At 32.1% G+C, this 8,167-nt stretch overlaps 1 protein-coding gene across 1 annotated transcript in view; it reads left to right on the forward strand.

Annotated features, from left to right (window-relative positions):
- Positions 1 to 3,708: 3,708 nt before the first annotated feature.
- The window catches only part of beat-IIIa (beaten path IIIa), a 196,155-nt gene continuing 191,696 nt past the window's right edge, over positions 3,709 to 8,167 (forward strand). The window contains exon 1 of the mRNA XM_017613486.1: positions 3,709 to 3,852. The gene's annotated coding sequence lies outside the window, so the exon portion shown is untranslated. The remainder of the gene's footprint in view (positions 3,853 to 8,167) is intronic.

The raw sequence follows: 8,167 nt of genomic DNA on the forward strand, positions 1-8,167 counted from the left end.
ATTTCCTCTATGATTTTAAAAAAATTTTACCAAAGAAATGTTACTGCTTGTATACGACAAATGTTTCTTTAGGGATTTGCTTAAATGCATATGCAAACATACTTATATACGTATTTTGTACATATCACAGGAGGCTAGAGAAATTAAAAATGTATTGTTTCGAAAAGGATAAAGGTACTGGTATTATTTATTCTCGTTTATATTCAATGAAAGGACATTTTCCATACCCATTCGTCCTTATTCACCAAAAAATTTATTCGGTAAAAGTTCTACCAAATATGATACCCTTATTGTTATCCTACATTGCACTGAATTTTTTACATAATTTTCTGAAATAATCATATTTTTTACATTTCAAAGTCTTTTTAAAAACATCCTGACGTCAGAGAGAAAAACTATATATTCATTTTTTTGTGTGTAAAATTTACTGTCGCATGGTGTAATAATCATACATAATTCATATAAATAGAGATCCAAGTAAATTGTTTCTGTTTCTCCGAAATTTCTACATGCATACATAATTTTATTTCATATCTTTTACTTTGTTGCATAAAAAATGTTTCTAAAGTATTAGTTTACATTTATTTATTCAAAATTATTCGAATTTCTGCTCTTCATTTTCTCTATGATTTTAAAAAATTTTTACCAAAGAAATGTTACTGCTTGTATACGACAAATGTTTCTTTAGGGATTTGCTTAAATGCATATGCAAACATACTTATATACGTATTTTGTACATATCACAGGAGGCTAGAGAAATTAAAAATGTATTGTTTCGAAAAGGATAAAGGTACTGGTATTATTTATTCTCGTTTATATTCAATGAAAGGACATTTTCCATACCCATTCGTCCTTATGGACCAAAAAATTTATTCGGTAACAGTTCTACCGAATATGATACCCTTATTGTTATCCTACATTGCACTGAATTTTTTACATAATTTTCTGAAATAATCATATTTTTTACATTTCAAAGTCTTTTTAAAAACATCCTGACGTCAGAGAAAAAAACTATATATTCATTTTTTTTTGTGTAAAATTTACTGTCGCACGGTGTAATAATCATACATAATTCATATAAATAAAGATCCAAGTAAATTTTTTCTGTTTCTCCGAAATTTCCACATGCATACATAATTTTATTTCATACCTTTTACTTTGTTGCATAAAAAAATTTTTCTAAAGTATTAGTTTACATTTATTTATTCAAAATTATTCGAATTTCTGCTCTTCATTTTCTCTATGATTTTAAAAAATTTTTACCAAAGAAATGTTACTGCTTGTATACGACAAATGTTTCTTTAGGGATTTGCTTAAATGCATATGCAAACATACTTATATACGTATTTTGTACATATCGCTAGCTTAGAGTTAAAAGTTGCTACGTCCTCTTTTTATGAAAACTCATATTTTGACACAGGAGGCTAGAGAAACTAAAAATGTATTGTTTCGAAAAGGATAAAGGTACTGGTATTATTTATTCTCGTTTATATTCAATGAAAGGACATTTTCCATACCCATTCGTCCTTATTCACCAAAAAATTTATTCGGTAAAAGTTCTACCAAATATGATACCCTTATTGTTATCCTACATTGCACTGAATTTTTTACATAATTTTCTGAAATAATCATATTTTTTACATTTCAAAGTCTTTTTAAAAACACTATATATTCATTTTTTTGTATGTAAAATTTACTGTCGCACGGTGTAATAATCATACATAATTCATATAAATAAAGATCCAAGTAAATTATTTCTGTTTCTCCGAAATTTCCACATGCATACATAATTTTATTTCATACCTTTTACTTTGTTGCATAAAAAAATTTTTCTAAAGTATTAGTTTACATTTATTTATTCAAAATTATTCGAATTTCTGCTCTTCATTTTCTTTATGATTTTAAAAAATTTTTACCAAAGAAATGTTACTGCTTGCATACTTATATACGTATTTTGTACAAATCGCTAGCTTAGAGTGAAAAGTTGCTACGTCCTCTTTTTATGAAAACTCATATTTTGATACAGGAGCCTAGAGAAATTAAAAATTTATTGTTTCGAAAAGGATAAAGGTACTGGTATTATTTATTCTCGTTTATATTCAATGAAGGGAAAATTTTCCCAAAAGAACCACCGAAAATCGAATAAGGCAAAAATACATAGCATACATAGCAATAAGGCAAAATACATATGGAGTTTTGCTTTCCTTTAGACGTCCAAAATATTGTATTAAAGTTTTGCGAAATGCTTGAAGAAAATTGCTATAAGAATTTTTTTCCTCTCCTGTAACATTTTTAAAATAGAACTTAAATAAAAATAAATAAATTTTAATAAACAAAAAAATACCCCACTCTTCACTGGTTTTTGAATCAGTGCAAAAAATTTGAAAAAAACAAGCTGCATTAAATTTGCAAATATGTATCACCAACGGCAGCTAATTTTTGTAAATTCGCCACAAATTACTCACTTCACCATAGAATAATAATAATAATAGATTGGCGATTACACATATGTTAGTGTTTGGCCGAGCTTCTCCTCCTATTTGTGGCGTGCGCCTTGATGTTGTCACACAAAGCGGAGGGGCCTACAGTTTTACGCCGACTCCGAACGGCGATTGTATTTTTATGAGAAGCTGCTTTTCATGGCAGAAATGCACTCGGAGGTTTGCCATTGCCTGCCGAGGGATGACCGCTGTTAAGAAAAAACCTTTTTTCTATATGTTTTGCGATGTTGCTTTGACCACGGCTTGAACCCAGGTGCTGCGGAGTGGAAGCGCGCACTGCTTACCACTACACCACAGCGGCCGACCCAAGAATACAGATTGTATTCTCTCAATCGTGCGGCCGACCTATAGAATATGGTAGTTAAAATTGGTGTGGTGAATTTCTTGATCTCAGTGGTGAGCTCCCGCATCTCAGATCTTCAAATAAGTACTTGAAGAAATGTTACTTAACTTTTGCGCCTTCTCATTAAATTAACATTCTCTGATAACACGTAAATGGCGTACAAGCAATGAATTATTACAGTTTCGGACATTTTCATTAATCCTAGAAAATAAGATAGACCTCAAAAGGGAATAAATTATTTTCGTAGAGGTGAGATTCATGGAGGATCACTACCAAATACTAAAATTTGAGTCAGTTTCCGACGCGTTGCAGGTTTTTTTTCTTGCGCTAATGTACATTCATATGTACAAATGTACTATAATTGTAATGTAATATAATTGGTATAATAAAAGTATAGTTTATATAAACTTTATATTGATTTCAAGTACCTCTGAGAAAGTTTATCGAAATGGTATATAAGAGATAAATAATGTAAATATTTACATATACGTTCTTAGCCATAAAAAGGACTTTTAGTGCTTTCCCTGTCTAACGATAGAAAAAGGAATTTGGAATCGTTGTCGTTTGCTCAATTATGCCCACTCAATCCCTTCTGCACAACGATTTGCTTGCTAGAAATGCTCTCCCGCAACCAGCGTTTAAAAAGCTCTCACTCTTTACAGTAAGTACTGCCGAGCAATGTGCAACGTTCTGCCGTAAATGTCGCCCAAAAAACCAAAACAGTGCAACGAAAATGTGCTCACCGGGATTGCACGACTGTTTTGCAAGTGTAATGCAAAATGCATGTTAATACCGATAAACGTAATTTTAGGGCACTGCAAGTGGGAATCGAGGTTTTCTTTAGTCATAATCTTCGCTTCTAACGGTCCGCATGTGGCTTTGTCGCGCTCGATACCAAAAGAAACGACAGTGGATAGTGAATTAGCCCAACCCTATAGTTACAAACGTAAAATTTTTTGGAAAAAGGATAACAGCATGTACTTACGCACGCATGTGCCAAATTTGCATGTATGTAAACTTTTGAGTAGGTAGGCTAGGGTATGCCTAGCGCTCGTATATTTAAAAAAAAAAACTACACGTTGCAGCGAAATATTTAGTATCTCCATTAAAAAAAAAAACATTTTTTACAGTACAGAATTTCTCATAAAAGGGTTTCAATAAATTGAACGAATTCCTTGGACTATGTGTATCTGATGTGCAAAATGAAATTCAAATTTATAACTTTGTACAAACACAGTTGCACAAATATAATTTTCTAGTTTCAAGTGTCTACAAAATACCGTTGATTCTTTTAATTATTTTTTTTTGCTGGCGGTATCACGCACTCTCTCCGTACAAAGTTACTATGTTCGACAATTTTTATTTATTTTTTTTTGTATGGAAAAAAAATTTGAAACTTGTACTTTATTGCTAGAATTTAATGGACTACAAAACTGCATACTCAGTTATGAATGAAAAGTTTGTTGTTGAGAAAATTTTTTGAATTTCTCTACAAGTTTGAAATGTGGATTTATATGGTGTTTAAGTATTGTGTATATAATTAACTAAACTTTAATAAGAAATTAATAAACATTAAATATACGAAAGAAAAATAGTCAAAACAGGTGAAAATGTCGTTTCCTTATTTTTTTCACATCACTATGTATGTAAAAAGGGATAGGTACTTATTACATGTTTACACGAACAAGTCGCTGTTAGCTTATATCGTCGTGCATTTAGGTAGCAAAAAAAGTATTTTTTCGTATAAATGCTGCATTTCGGAATCCAAAAAATAATTATACTGAAAAATAGGCGCGTGTAGCACCGTACACGTGATAGAAGTGAAACTTCTAAAACAGGTGTTAGTGCAGGAATTCACGAAATTGTATTAGCAATGCAATCAATAGATCCCTATAAATTCGACGCGATTTGTTACGATTCGCCCCGTGCATTATAACCAAGGCATTAAGTAACGTACGAGCTTTTGTTTGCAAAACGCATTTACAGTATATTTTGCTTTGCTGCCTTTATGCTTAAGTGCACATTTAAGATACCTACCCTAAAATGCGCATTAGCGGCATTATTTTTAACATTTATAAGGAAACTCCTCCGATATATGCATTCAACATACCTGCACATTGGCGATACCTGCCTTAAAAATTGTGCAACTAGTATCAATTATCAAAGAAAGTATTACGTTTACCTGCACTGACCCTACAATTAGCTAATTTTACAATCTTATTTATTTTGCTCATCTCGCGGAACAACGAAAATGGCTATCAATTTATGTAGTTATATAGATAATTAGATACTATTCGGTAAAAATTTCGTTTGTAGTAATTTCTACGTGGTAAGTGCTCCTCCATTATTTGGTTTCATAGGGATTCGGATACCTTCCTCATTGAAGTAGTAAAGAAAATTCGCTTAAGTGCTTTTTTCGGTTAAGTGCACAGGTTTTTCGTGCAAAGAAAGATGGGCAGCTAAGCAAAATACACTGTATTTAAATACACAGTTGAATGAAAACAAATTCCTTTGTTCGACATTTGCTTTTACTTGCCTTCTCTTTGCCAAACGTTGTATTCTATCATCGAAGACGAATTGATGTATTCTTATTATGTATATTTAAACAAAAAACATATAAAAACATAAAATCACCTAATAAATTATACGCACAGTTAATACGTTTATGCTTAGATGGATTTACGAAGTCGTTTCATGAATTTGGTTAGACACTAACCCTGCAAAAAGTGGGACTAGGTTAAATAATAATACAGGGCCACGCTACCTTGTAACCAGCACTAGTAATCAAAATGGTCTAAAGATATCGATGGTCCTCTGCAATAACCGCACAACTTAAAATTTCAGATTTTTGAGTGATATAGCGGATTAGGTTTATAAATAACTATATTTTTCTGTATCAAATCTACATAGGCTTAGTTGTTACCAATCCGGCAGAAGCGCAGTTTTGCCATTTGTCACAAAACCGAAGTAGCCAATTCTTACTATTGAACAGTGGATAACACTTTTCGTTTTGTGCCGTTGTTCAGCAATACAAATGGAATTTTTTTCGTTTAACTACTTACGAGCATTTTTGCAGTCCAACACTTACTAAATCTTTAGAAAAAGTCACAGTTTGAAAGCTTACAAATTTCCCTTACATAATAACTGCAAATAATCCGGAATAATTACGTTTCAATACAAATTATTGCTAAATTACGAAACACAAAATCTTTAATTGGCTCTACTGAAATATGTGAAATTTTGAGTTGTATCGTTATTGCAGAGGACCATCGATATGGAGAAAATATGGTTACATTAACATTACGTTGGCCACCCCTGGTCCAACGCTCCATAACATGGGACCACCTAGACAACTTTTCTTTTTGGACCATTGACTGAACTCCATAAGATTTGGTATAAACTAAATATTTTATCATTTTTAAAGGTGCTTTTTAAATTTAAATAGTAAAATATATTATTTAAAATCCATTTCCTTAAAATTAGCTTTAATAATATTCACATTCTGCAACCGAATTATATTACAGATGGGCCACGAAGACTTGGTGTTCAACACACCACCTTATCAGTTTTTGCTTAACTTAAGTGCATAAACACCATTTCGTGTATAATTGAAATCATGAAATGGGGTTCATGCACTAAGTTTCTACTCAAATTTGACATAATGCAAGCCACGTTGCGACCGTTGGTTCAGATCGATTCGCAATCAAGTTGAACGTTTTGCCAACAAACGTTACAATTTTGCGAGAAATCTATTGTACAATCTCATTTTTACAATTTCATAAGTTTCGGCATACATAGATACATCTATAAAATACAGCAAAAGCATGCATTTCGGCTGAGTTATCCATATTGGTTATTTAGTGAACAAATAAAACTGACATACATACATACATTTATGTTTTGTGTTAAACTGCCATCTATCGCTGCTTGTACATACATACATGAATTTCGCTTTGGGCGCAGCGCTGCTTGTACATAAGTTTCGCTTTGCGCCTGCCTGAAGCTGGCAAAGGTTCTTTTTTTTTATTTTTGCGCTGTGCTAGCTGAGTATAAACAAGTAAGAGCAGCGCTGTCTTCGGCTATGCCGAAGGCTCCATACCTTTACGTTAACAGATTACTGCATTTGAAAAAATTTATATATTCACAGCAGACATAGATAGAGGAGATACATATATAAAAAATTATAGCTAAACAATCAGAGGTATGGAAGATATACCTTATATAGCACCAATCTAAGTGATTTTCACTGATGTGTGATCGGTAGACTTTGTATTATTATTTAAAAAATAGCTTACGAAATTTATCGGTTTTAGCTGTCCAAATAAAGGAGTTTTACAGTAAAACCCCATATCTGAACAATCAGTTGTATGGGGGCAATAAGCAGGTTATAATGACCCGATCTTTGTTAATTTTACTGTAGACTTTCTGTTGATAATGAGTGAAAATAGTGCGAAATTTCATGTTTCTAGCTGCATAGATGGAGTAGTTATAACAAAAAATCGCATTTCTTGTATGGGAGCTATATGTAAAAGTGACCCGATCTTTGTTAATTTTACTGTAGACTTTCTGTTGATAATGAGTGAAAATAGTGCGAAATTTCATGTTTCTAGCTGCATAGATGGAGTAGTTATAACAAAAAATCGCATTTCTTGTATGGGAGCTATATGTAAAAGTGACCCGATCTTTGTTATTTTCACTGTAAGTATTCTGTTAATAATGAGTGGAAATGGTGCGAATTTCGATGTTCCTAGCTGCATAAATGAAGAAGTTATAGCAAAAAATCTCATATCTGAACAATCAGTTGTAAGGTGGATATAGGTTGTAGCGACTCGATGTTCACCATTTTCACTAAAAGTATTCTTTTGATAATAAGTGACAACAGTGCAAAATTTCATACGTCTAGCTACTTAAATGGCGGAGTTATAACGAAAAATCTTATATCTGAACAATCAGTTGTATTAGAGCTATATGTTATAGTAACCCGATCTTTGTAACTTTCACTCTAAGTTTTCTTTTGATAATGGGTGGAAGTATTGCAAAATTTCATGTTCCTAGCTGCATAAATGGAGAAGTTATAACGAAAAATCTCATATCTGAACAATCAGTTGTATGGGAGCTATATGTTATAGTGGTCCGATTCTTCCGGTTCCGACAAATGATTAATACATTATAAAAATACACTCACCTACCAAATTTGATCCGGATATCTCGAAAACTGAGAGACTAGATTGCANACGTCTAGCTACTTAAATGGCGGAGTTATAACGAAAAATCTTATATCTGAACAATCAGTTGTATTAGAGCTATATGTTATAGTAACCCG

The sequence above is a fragment of the Rhagoletis zephyria genome, unplaced genomic scaffold (genome assembly GCF_001687245.7).
Source record: "Rhagoletis zephyria isolate East Lansing unplaced genomic scaffold, Rhagoletis_zephyria_1.1 Rzeph_scaffold_00671, whole genome shotgun sequence".
Taxonomy (NCBI): Eukaryota; Metazoa; Arthropoda; class Insecta; order Diptera; family Tephritidae; genus Rhagoletis; species Rhagoletis zephyria.